Source organism: Asterias rubens, chromosome 15 (assembly GCF_902459465.1).
Source record: "Asterias rubens chromosome 15, eAstRub1.3, whole genome shotgun sequence".
NCBI classification, from domain to species: Eukaryota; Metazoa; Echinodermata; class Asteroidea; order Forcipulatida; family Asteriidae; genus Asterias; species Asterias rubens.
The window spans coordinates 3,955,582-3,968,934 of NC_047076.1; the positions used below are offsets into that span (position 1 = coordinate 3,955,582).

A 13,353-nucleotide genomic window follows, 5' to 3' on the forward strand; every position below is an offset into this window, starting at 1 on the left:
TTTAATCAAGTAGCGTTTTTAAATTGATTCTGTCCAAAATGTGTCAATATTGTACAGTACTATAATTTAAAAAAAAAATCTTTTTGATCAGTTGGTTTTGTTTCCTTTGAACTGAATGTAGGTACACATTTAACGTTGATTTTGAGTTCAACATGTATCATAGCAAGACGCATTGACTATTGCACTGAATATTCATAGTATCTAATGAATATGCATGTATCATTGTAATAACACATAATATGATTATATTATATACATTACATGTCAACATCCTCGCCAGAGAATTGCAGTGGAAGTGGTTTTATATCAATAAACTGTGTAATTTCCCTCTGGATTGAGGCTTGATAATGGGAAAGAGGTTGTCAAGTTTCTTTCCCGTACCCAAAGAAAACTCGTCCCCAGTTGCCCTGTTAGAAGCCTGTAACACAACATTCCTAGAGCTGTATTGAGAGGGTTGTGACAGTTAGCTAGAAGTCAGTTTCGATAAAATAAAAAAAAAACTGCATATGCGCACACAGGGGGCCAGTTATGTCAGTCGAAAAAGTTTATCTCTTTGTAACAAAGCTACAACAATATATAACTATTGTGTGGATTGAAAGTTTGCAGAAATCGTGAATTTGGTTGAAACATCTGTTAATACGATTGAGTGTTTTACTAAACATTCAGCCGTCCATGCCATTTAATGTGGTAACAGATGTTCTGACCAGGTTCAACATTTTCTTTTATACTTTCAATATTGAGTCAAATATCTCCCATTCCAACAAATAACATTAGTTTTGAATAGTTGTGGTGGACATTGTTAAAAACTGTCAGTCACTTTTTTGTTTTTTTGGTTGTTGTTTTTCGTGCATTTTTTGGCTGTCCATAGTTTTCAAAAAACTCAGGCTGTTGAAATCAATGGTCATAATGCTTTATAACTTTTATAGAAAGCTTGAGTCTGGGCCGGCGGGTGTTCACCAACTTCAAATTTAACCCAATACCCAATAAGCCCCACTGGGTTTCACTCAATGTCATCGAGGATTCAGCACCCAAAAGTTTACAGCTAGTACCCGATTCGGTTTTGGCGTGTATGTAATAAAATTATATTGTATGAGATTTAGTAAACAAACTTGTCATGGATATCCTTATTTTATTGTATACGTGATCGGTTTAATGATTCCCCCACTGTAGGGCTCTACACCCTGCCCCCTTTTTTAACCAATAAGTTCTTTATCTATCTGTGTCTGCTTGTCGGTATAGGATTGCAGGGCAAAATTGGCTGTTGAGATGTTTAAACAAAATACCAATACCTTGTATGCCTATGGCAAATAATGCCATTCCCCTATGCCATTCACCTTATTATTGAAGCGATAATTATTTGGCGCGCCCTCTCTAGTTCATTTTGAGGACAGTTTCGAAACAACATGGCACCCGGGAGTTTTCATGTTAACTTAACACACTGCTGCTTTTTATATCAGAGTTGCATCCAGTTTCTTCATACACTGAGTGTCGCCTCCAAAATCATTCAACGCTTACCTAATTTGTCACCGAATGTTTGAGTATTGGCAAATGCTCTATAGGTATGTGGTGTTTGCTGTTCTGTTTCCTAGTTTGCGCAGCCGGCCCAGCTTGTTGACATGTTTTATGATACTGATTGATAGTGCTTCGAAGGAGTGCATTATATTCGATGCACCGAGATCGGGCTAGTCCAATCATCAGCGGCGTAACAAATAATTTTTCCACGGAGGTGAGGAACAGGGAGTGCCTTGCTCAGTAGGTGCACATGTTTTCCCAATTTTTCACATTATTGGGCATGTTTGGCACTGCACTGTCGGTCTGGAATTTCATCTTTGAAAGGGTAAGACAATTTATTTTGATAAGGGCACTTCCAAATTGGACAATCTTTGGATAACATTCCGTATGGCGCCACCACTTTTTCACTAATTTTTACAAAAAAGGATATCTCAATGAGGTAAATTAGATACTACATTATTTCATATCGAATGAAAAAGTGGTGGCGCCATACGGAAACTTTTCCCCATTGCCTCCGTGACCTGGGTGTAATTCCAGTTTGGCACTGGAAGTTGAAAAGATAAGATAACAAATTTATTGTCACACCCTGGCCAATTAAAACTGGCCTTAAATTCATACAGTACAGTTAGACAAAAGCACAAATTATTATCTACAAAACAGACAGATTGATTTAAAAGAAATATAGAGAAGGGAGCCATACTGTTGGGGTGCAGTAGGTAAAATATTGTATTGTACGAACAAAAACAAATAGTATGCTCTACTGTTGAGTGTTGTGGTAAAAACAAGAAGGTGCTCTAGTCCAGCACTCAAGAAATGCTGAAAAGGGTAGTCTAGTGGTTTAAATACACCATATAAAATGATAACAATCTTTGTTGAGTCAAACATTTCACTTTGGTGTGAAACAAATCTCTTTTTCAGCAGATTTGTTCAAACGAATTTGTGACATATGTTTAGCTCTACAGCATAGACTCAAGTTCTGGTGGCATAATCTTCAAAAGACACACATGGGACCCCCCACATACCCTTAGTTCCACCCCGGGGGAGGACACAATCGGCCAAACCAGCATCCAGTGGCCGCAGCAGGAAACAGCGCCACCAACCGACTGGTGGTGCCTCGTTCTGAAGATGACTGGTGATACTAGTTGATACAGTATTGGCTGTGTTTCATAAGAAAAGGAATTGGCTAAGCATAAAAGTACAGTGGGATCAAACAGTGACTGTACATCAGCCAGAAGTACACAGGTTGGGCTACCTGTGGGTGCAGACAAGATGGTTCTTTTGATTGGTCTACTGGATGCTACGTTGGAAGCACTTGGCAACGCATGCTTTTAAGAGTGAGTTGCTCAAAAGTATCTGTACTTTTGTGATCTGGTGGTCTAAAATTGCAAAGTGATTTAAGTGCCACTCTGGACTTTAGCCTATAGATTGTACAAAGCGCTTGACTTTAGTGGCTAAAAGAAAAGCCATACCAGATTTGTGTTAACTATGCCTGTTTTTTAGTCAAGGTAGCCAATTATGACACAATTGTTGGGCATCTTGCAAAATGCACCAAAGTCCAAAAAAATGAATCATAAAAATGAAGTAAAGTGCAGCACAGGTTTCTGTTGCATTGTGAAACGAGACTTAATGCCAGGAGAACGTCAAGGTCATGTGGAATCCTGCTAGTTTAAGCAAAGTGCAACCATGGAGGAATAAGAAAAGGTGGTCTGATTCCTCCATGGTGCAACAGAGTGGGGAGTTGAGATGGCTGCTGAAGTTTGTCTTTCAACAGATTTCACCCAAATTGGTGCATTTTGCTAGATATGACAGGGTTAGGGTTTGAATTGCACTTGGGTTGAAAAAAGATGAGCGACTATTGTATGCCAGTTTTATATATGAAGTTCCAATCTAGTAAACAAATGTAACAACAATTGAAACTGTTATTATAGGCCTATATTCATGAGCAAATTTTGTATCATTTGGACCTTCTCCATTTTGTATAATGTCTTACTTTTTTTCTTCAGGGGGTCCTTGGTTCTATTCCAGCTGTCATCTCAAGGAGGGATATCTCAAAGAGAGGAGAACTATCTACAGTTCAAGTTAGTCAATATTTGATTCCTTCAAATTAACTGAAAATCTTTGTTTACAAATCCAACTATGTCATGCCGAGCAGTCAAGAGCTACAAACTCAAGTTCTCAAGGGTAGGTCAACAGACTGTGGGTTCGAATCCTGGTAGTATCACTTGTGTTTACGGGCGAGCAGTCGAGATATTCCAACCCAAGGTCAGATGGCTGAGTCATCGGATTATGGGTTTGAATCTCGGTGGTGACACTCGTGTTTACGGCTGAGCAGTTGAGAGCTTTGAGTTCGAGTTCTGAAGGCTGATTCATCAAATTGTAGGTTCGAATCCTGGTAGTAACACTTGTGTTTACAATGACTTAACAGTGGAGAGAGCTTTAAACGCAGATTCTGAAGGCTGAGTCATCAAATTTGAGGTTCGAAGCCCGGTAGTGACTTAAGGTTTGTCAGGATTTTTCACAGATTTCCCAAACTTCAGAATAAAGTATGGGAAGAATACCATGGATGCCTGTGACAAGAAACCCCAGGCTTGATACTTAACTCTGGTGAGGGCAGGGCAGGGCAGTCTCTGCCCAGAAACGAGAAGGGAATTTGAAATTGTACAGGAACATAAGAAGCACCGGGGGGGGGGGGGGGGGGGGGATTAACTTGGGGACATAAAGAAGCTTGCTTTTGCATATTTCGAAAGTACCAGGGCCTAGTTTCATAAGCCTGTAGCCAAAAACTTGCTAAGCACAGAAAATTATTGCTCAACAGAATCAGGTACCAGCCAAAATTACATTAAGTTTGCATTGTTGTGACAGGTTCCCCACCAATATTTTGCTTATCATAGAAATTTCTCGAGCAGTATTTGCCAGGCATGCAACTCTTCCGCGTTTCCGCGGAATTCCGCGTTTTTAAAAAACTGATTAGCGCTAAGAAAAACATTCCGCGGTTAGCGCGATCTTAAGACAATTTACAACAATGCATAGTAACGCATGGTCTGGCCTCTGCCGCGGCACGCAATCCATTCTACTGCATGGTCAATCTAAAGCCCACAGTAAGCAATGCATACGTTTACACACTGCGTGCGGTCATTAATAGCCGTGTGTACGGTCGAAAAATCTGGAACAGTGGAACGCACCCCGTGGCGCAGGCGAGTTGTGTGCTAAACCAAGTTATTATACAGCCTTGAAATGAGTCTAAGGTCATGTCTTCGTCTGGTCCCGCTATTTTGCAATAGTATACACGTATTGTACATGTATGTATGTGTGTGTGAGTTAGTTACCAAACATACATGTGTACTGCTGCTGTGTGCGAGTCTCACATTGCGCTACGAAACAGTAGCATCTTCAAACGTCCGTCAAAATGACATCCAAAAGAAAAGATATTTAGGGCGGGACCGAGTGGTACCTGGCCAAATTAAAGCCATAGATAAAAGAGTAAAAAATACCTGGAAGTGGTTCTGGTTGGAAAAATAAGACGTAGACGGTAAACTGCTCTCCGAAACCGTCCGGAAAGTGGACAAGCCAGGAATGGCATATTGTGTGATGTGCAAGACGGCAAGCGGGAACAAGTGGCTCTCACCGAACATTGTAAGGCGGCAAAGCATCGGGAGTTGATTAAGTTGAGGAAAACTAACTATTGTTTCCCAGGTAGTTATGAAATTTGCATAAAATTATTATTCCCCCCCCCCCAAAAAAAAAAAAAAAAGAAAAAAAAAATCTGATTTTTTTTTTTTTTTTTTTTTTGGGGGGGGGGAATAATAATTTTATGCAAATTTCATAATTACCTGGGAAACAATAGTTAGTTTTCCTCAACTTAATCAACTCCCGATGCTTTGCCACCTTAGAATTACGGTGCATACATAGGCAAAGTGTTTTTCCATGTTATTTTAGTTGTATAAAACACTTCACTTTGTCTTTGTCATACATGCTAAGATTGATCCTAAGAGCATAAAAAAGCTCAACACTTTTTAGGGTACCATTGTGGGTCTCGAAAAGTTTCCTCTTTTTTTTTCATCGGGCAGTTGCATGCCTGATTTGCTGCTTTTTAACTGCTTTATGAAATTGGGCCCAGGCCTATCGACGACCCTATGGTCACTCTTAAAAAGAAACATTTAACTTTTTGAAAAATGACGAATCCCCCTTCAAGAAAGTAAAAGTATGCTAAAATATTCAGGCTCATCCCCAATGCCAGAGCCTATGCATCAACAGATCAAATAGTCGCAATTAAAATGTAAAATACGATATGCTTTGCCTGCTACACTGAGCAGCTGCAATGCAAGGAGGGTTTCTTTTGGCGCTTAAGGGGGGCACGATTACCCTCTCACCCAACTGTGCATTCAGACCCTGTGAATATTAATTCCCGACTAACTCCCTTGAGCAGCGGATGAGTCAAACGGACAGGCTGGATACATCCGATTGCTCTCTCCTGCTTCTGTCAATGGTCATGTGCCCCCCCCCTCCTTCCAATCCCAACCACACACACCTGCTCAACATTCAGCTCATTTAAATACAGTATTAGAATCTGAAAGGTGAAATGGTTGTGTTGCTTTACAAACATGGATTCACTGATTGTAACACACAGAACTTGAATTATTGTTTGACCATTTTAGACTATTGTACTTAGTTAAAGGCCGTTGGCTGTAGTGGTAATTACTCAAAATATTTGTTAGCATAAAACCTTACTCGGCTACGAGTAATGGGGAGAGGTTGATAGTATAAAACATTGTGAAAAACGGCTCTCTCTGAAGTAATGTAGTTTTCGAGAAAGAAGTAATTTTCCACGAATTTGATTTCGAGAAATCAGATTAAGAATTTGAGGCGTCAAAATCAAGCATCTGGAAGCACACAAATTCGTGTGACAATGGTGTTTTTTCTTTCATTATTATCTCGCAACTTTGACAACCAATTGAGCTCAAATTTTCACAGGTTTGTTATTTTATGCATATGTTGAGATACATCAAGTGGGAAGACTACTCTTTGACAATAACCAATAGTGTCCAGTGTCTTTAAAGGCAGTTGAGTGTTTATACAAAATTGTTGAAAGCATAAAAAGTTACTTGGTAATGAGCAGTGGAGAGCTGTTGCTGGTGTTAAACATTGTAAGAAGTTGCTAGCCCTCTGAAGTGACATAGTTTTTGAGAAAGGGGCTAATTTCTCACTCAAATAATAGAATACTTCAGGCCTGAAGCCTTTTATTTTGGCATCTGAAAGCAACACAAAATTGTGTGACAAGGGTGTTTTTTCTTTCAGTATTTTGCATACCTAGAGAATTTATAAGCCAACAGAAGCAATATTTGTTGTATATCTCATGACATGAATAATAAATCAATGAGTCTTATCTCTATCTATTCACAGACAACTGTACAAAAATGTAAAGAAGACTTGCGGTCAGGATGTGAAACTTCTCTGTGGTGTGGGTGCCATGACAACATCTACAGCTACATGGTTTCTCTTCTTCCAATGAGATTTATTATGGTTCCTAAAAGACCCGTTAGCATAAAGACTCTACCGTTTGATCAGTATGCTCCCAGTGTCTTCAGGTAAAGCCATGTAGTATTCTCACTTAACAGAGGTATACCGGCAAGATTTTTACAAACAATAGTGGTGGACAGGAATTAGTGAGAAAGGGCTTATCGGGTTTTTTCAATTCGAGGCCCAATTTTGAAAAAAAATGCTGGACTTACCCCCTTGTGATTTTTTCAATTTTGACCCAAAATGGATAAAAATGCTGGACTTACCCCTTCTGTTTTTTTTTTCAATTTTAGGCCCAAGATGGACAAAAATGCTGGACTTACCCCTTGTGATTTTTTCAATTTTAGGCCCAAAATGGATAGAACGCTCTTGTGATTTTTTCAATTTTAGGCCCAAAATGGATAAAAATGCTAGTCTTACCCCTTGTGATTTTTTAAAATTTAGGCCCAAGATGGATAAAAATGTTGGACTTACCCCTCGTGATTTTTGTCAGTTTTAGGCCCAAAATGGATGAAAATGCTGGACTTGCCCCTTGTGATTTTTTGCAATTTTAGGCCAAAACTCATCGAAAATGCTGGACTTACCCCTTGTGATTTTTCAATATTAGGCCCAAAATGGATAAAAATGCTGGACTAACCCCTTGTGATTTTTTCAATTTTAGGCCCAAAATTTATAAAAATGCTGGACTTACCCCTTGTGATTTTTCAATTTTAGGCCAAAATTCATCGAAAATGCTGGACTTACCCCTTGTGATTTTTTTAATTTAAGGCCAAAATTCAACTAAAATGCTGGACTTACCCCTTGTGATTTTTTCAATTTTAGGCCCAAAATTGATAGAAATGCTTGACTTACAAAACCCTTGTGATTTTTTCAATTTTACGCCCAAAATAGATAAAAAATGCTGGACTTACCCCTTGTGATTTTTTAATTTTAGGCCAAAATTCATCGAAAATGCTGGACTTACCCCTTGTGATTTTTTTAATTTAAGGCCAAAATTCAACGAAAATGCTGGACTTACCCCTTGTGATTTTTTCAATTTTAGGCCCAAAATTGATAGAAATGCTTGACTTACAAAACCCTTGTGATTTTTTCAATTTTAGGCCCAAAATTAATAAAAATGCTGGACTTACCCCTTGTGATTTTTTTAATTTTAGGCCAAAATTCAACGAAAATGCTGGACTTGCCCCTTGTGATTTTTTCAATTTTAGGCCCAAAATGGATAAAAATGCTGGACTTAATCTCTTGTGATTTTTTAAATTTAAGGCCAAAATTCAATGAAAATGCTGGACTTTCCCCTTGTGATTTTTTCAATTTTAAGCCCAAAACGGATAAAAATGCTGGACTTACCCCTTGTGATTTTTTCAATTTTAGGCCCAAAATGAATAAAAATGCTGGACTTACCCCTTGTGATTTTTTTAATTTAAGGCCAAAATTCAACGAAAATGCTGGACTTACCCCTTGTGATTTTTTCAAATTTAGGCCCAAATTTGATAAAAATGCTGGACTTACCCCTTGTGATTTTTTAAATATTAGGCCCAAATTAGTTAAAAATGCTGGACTTACCCCTTGTGATCTTTTCAATTTTAGGCCAAAATTCAATGAAAATGCTGGACTTGCCCCTTGTGATTTTTTCAATTTTAAGCCCAAAACGGATAAAAATGCTGGACTTACCCCTTGTGATTTTTTTAATTTAAGGCCAAAATTCAACGAAAATGCTGGACTTACCCCTTGTGATTTTTTCAAATTTAGGCCCAAAATTGATAAAAATGCTGGACTTACCTCTTGTGATTTTTTAAATATTAGGCCCAAATAAGTTAAAAATGCTGGACTTACCCCTTGTGATTTTTTCAATTTTAAGCCCAAAATGAATAAAAATGCTGGACTTACCCCTTGTGATTTTTTTAATTTAAGGCCCAAAATTAATAAAAATGCTGGACTTACCCCTTGTGATTTTTTTAATTTTAGGCCAAAATTCAACGAAAATGTTGGACTTACCCCTTGTGATTTTTTCAATTTTAGGCCCAAAATGGATAAAAATGCTGGACTTAATCTCTTGTGATTTTTTAAATTTAAGGCCAAAATTCAATGAAAATGCTGGACTTTCCCCTTGTGATTTTTTTCAATTTTAAGCCCAAAACGGATAAAAATGCTGGACTTACCCCTTGTGATTTTTTCAATTTTAGGCCCAAAATGAATAAAAATGCTGGACTTACCCCTTGTGATTTTTTTAATTTAAGGCCAAAATTCAACGAAAATGCTGGACTTACCCCTTGTGATTTTTTCAAATTTAGGCCCAAAATTGATAAAAATGCTGGACTTACCCCTTGTGATTTTTTAAATATTAGGCCCAAATTAGTTAAAAATGCTGGACTTACCCCTTGTGATCTTTTCAATTTTAGGCCAAAATTCAATGAAAATGCTGGACTTGCCCCTTGTGATTTTTTCAATTTTAAGCCCAAAACGGATAAAAATGCTGGACTTACCCCTTGTGATTTTTTTAATTTAAGGCCAAAATTCAACGAAAATGCTGGACTTACCCCTTGTGATTTTTTCAAATTTAGGCCCAAAATTGATAAAAATGCTGGACTTACCCCTTGTGATTTTTTAAATATTAGGCCCAAATTAGTTAAAAATGCTGGACTTACCCCTTGTGATTTTTTCAATTTTAAGCCCAAAATGAATAAAAATGCTGGACTTACCCCTTGTGATTTTTTCAAATTTAGGCCCAAAATTGATAAAAATGCTGGACTTACCCCTTGTGATTTTTTAAATATTAGGCCCAAATTAGTTAAAAATGCTGGACTTACCCCTTGTGATTTTTTCAATTTTAAGCCCAAAACGGATAAAAATGCTGGACTTACCCCTTGTGATTTTTTAAATATTAGGCCCAAATGAGTTAAAAATGCTGGACTTACCCCTTGTGATTTTTTTCAATTTTAAGCCCAAAACGGATAAAAATGCTGGACTTACCCCTTGTGATTTTTTCAATTTTAGGCCCAAAATGAATAAAAATGCTGGACTTATCCCTTGTGATTTTTTCAATTTTAGGCCCAAAATGGATAAAAATGCTGGACTTAACCTCTTGTGATTTTTTTAATTTAAGGCCAAAATTCAACGAAAATGCTGCAGCATTTTTGTCCAATTCTGGCATAAAATTAAAAAAAATCACAAGGGGTAAGTCCAGCATTTTTGTTCAATTTGGGACTAAAATTGAAAAAAATCACAAGGGGTAAGTCAAGCATTTTTTTAAATTTTGGCAAAAATTTGACAAAAATGCGGACTAATGACAAAAACCACCTGATGACCCTACCATTGTACATGTATAATATATATTTGAAATACAAAATGTTTTGTAGTAGTTTTGCACTGAGACTCATTAAACCCAACACATATTAAGATTTAATTAGTATTTTAACAAATAGATTACACATGTACCAGTTAATCACCCATCTTTATATCACAGAAATAAAAACAAAATTTCAGCAAATAAATTTCCAATGAAACTGTGGGTGCGTTCGTTTAGCTTCCCTGGGTCGACCCCGGTGTGTGGCAGTTTATTTTTTCAGGACAAACGTTGGTTATTATCTGCACACGTTCGTCCTGAGAAAAAACCCAGCCACACAACGGGGACGACCCTGGGAAGCTAAACGAACGCACCCTGTTTTACAAACCAAATTTACATTTTCCAAACTTGAGTTAGTAATAATGCATAAATAACCTGTATAATAATGTACAGTAAGAGTCATGACCCCACAGTTCAAAGGTCGTGAACTTGGAGAACACAGGTCAGCTCTGATCACCTTCTTCCAATACACTGTTCACGTGATGTAAGGTAATGTCTCAACAACCTACATAAAATCATGCAATTTTTACATCTCCATTTTCACATTTAAAGCTCTAATTTTTACACAGACACTGCAAGGCAACCAAGTTACAGTGAATTTTGATAAAAAGTTTAGCAATACAGTTAAGAATAGTTGGTGAATCTTGAATAATAAATACTTACTCATTTCTGCCTTCAAGATTACAGAACAACGTTTAGTAAATCAATAACATTTCAAATCTTCTGAATTATAATAGCAAGAAATTAAATGAGTTGCTTTGAAAATGTACATGTCCGCTAATTCCAAACTACACATTGTACAAGAGAGGAAGAGAGCAGGAATACCTTAACTAACAATCAGCGAATATATAGCACCATTTATTAACAAAGTATTATTGACAAACATGACGTGCTCTGGCCAAGCAGGGCCCAAACTCCATGGCTATGCTTACCATAAAGAAATGGTCAGCGCTTGCAGAGGCAGGGAATTCTGCGCTTACATTGTATCTCATGCGATTTCACAGGTACAGTAAGCAGGAACTTTTCACTTGTGCACATGCGTACTCCACACTAATACATATGTAGACATTCTAAGCTTACACAGCTAGCGCAGAAACTCAACACTTTTCGTGCCATTGGAGAGAGGAGATCGTAAACGGAGAACTCGGCGGTAAGCAGCGCCATGCATGAAGTTGGGCACAGTTTAGTGGCGGTCATAGCACTTTGGTCCGGTGTCCTAGGATTGGTAGAGCACAGCAAAGAACCCTGGGGTCGATTTCACACAGGTAGTCCTAACTTAGGACTAGTCCTAAGCAATGCTAAGAGATAGGACTGGTCCTAAGTTAGGAGTAGTTACTCATCCGAACTTAGGACCGGTCCTATCTCTTAGCATTGCCTAGGACTAGTCCTAAGATAGGACTACCTTTGTGAAATCCACCCCAGAACACTTATAGTGGAAGAGTATTTAACCCTAGTGTTTCTAGTTCACATAGCAAGCATTCTTGTTTACAGGTGTCATAAAAGCATGTGGCCTCCAGTGATTTACATGTAGTTGACTGTTCAGCCATCCTAGGTGTTATTAATAATAATAATAATAATAAACAGTTCTTATATAGCGCATAATACAGAATAAAGTCTCTAAGCGCTTCTGTGATTGAAGAGATGGGTTTTAAGTCGTGATTTAAATTGTTCTAGTGGCGCACAGTCTTTGAGATTGTTGGGAAGAGAGTTCCATAATACTGTAAGAATATTGACAAAAGGAGTTGCGTTAAAACTGTATGTTCCTTGTGAATCTGTTCCTAAAATGCTTGCAACTACGTACACGTACATTGTTATGTATTTATATTACACTTGGAATTTCATCTTTCAGGGTGGCAAGGCCATTTTCATGCGGCAGCGGGCACTACCATTTGAATGTACAGTCTATGTGGAACTTTTGAAGGTGTGCCAAATGCCAAGACCAGAGGTCTTGGAGCTAGCAATGACTTTTGTTATAAAGCACACATGTACACCAATAAATTAGAAGCTTTAACATTAGCTAAAAAATTATGCGATGATATGTACACTGCCAAGGTTTGCTGCAACTTGTTCCAACATATTTACACACTGCATTGTAAGTTTGCATTATATACTAAGTCGTTCATCGTTCAATGTCTTAAAAATAATGAAGCTTTAATACTAAAACTTCAAAGTATATTTTGATCAAGAGTAAAATACTGAGTAATACTTTGTAGCGTTTTACCTTTTAGTAATTTACATGTACATAGAATATTAGTTGAAAGGGACCGTACACCTTAGGTTTTCGAACCATGTGATTGTTTTAATCCTACTTTATAGAAACTACATGTATACAACCAAAATAACCTTGGAAATTTTCATTTCAAAGGGTGTTATAGTGTTTGAGATATTGGCAAAGTTCGGATATGGGTTACATGTCCATGCAGGAAGAGTAATCTGCAATAGGAACACAGCCCGAGAAACATTACTGTCGGATTACTTCTCAGATTCAATATTTGGGGGAGGATGAAAGTGGTTTTCCTTTCCATAACCAAAGTGAAAAGTTTCTCAAAATATGCTAATTCAAAGCTGCTGTACTTCTTGCCAGTTAATTTTTTATTGCCATTAATTTTTCACAGTCATTTGCCGAACGATTACAGCCACTTTAAATACTAAACTTTAAGTAAATTTTGCCAGAGACTATAACACTCTACATGGTTACTCTACATGGTTACATACATTTAACCATGTGCATTTTTTCTTGAATAATTCTTGCTTGCTAAAAATGTGTTTACCTCAACACAACTCACTGGAATACCTCCCAAAATAACGAAATTAACAACAAAGTGTGCTTGAATCAGAGGTGCATGTACCTTTCTGTTCAGTAGTGTTGGCTTCAATATTTTGACCTATGGTCTTGACACTATTGGTTATTGTCAAAGACCAGCCTTCTCAACAATATGCATAAAATAACAAACCTGTGAAAATTTGAGCTCAATTGGTCG

At 37.5% G+C, this 13,353-nt stretch overlaps 1 long non-coding RNA gene across 1 annotated transcript; it reads left to right on the plus strand.

The window, feature by feature from the left end:
* The first annotated feature begins 1,419 nt into the window (after nt 1–1,419).
* LOC117300416 lies at nt 1,420–7,235 on the plus strand. The gene is made up of 3 exons (XR_004520173.1): nt 1,420–1,559; nt 3,516–3,590; nt 6,913–7,235. It is a non-coding gene; the product is annotated as an uncharacterized LOC117300416 (long non-coding RNA).
* Nucleotides 7,236–13,353: the final 6,118 nt, after the last annotated feature.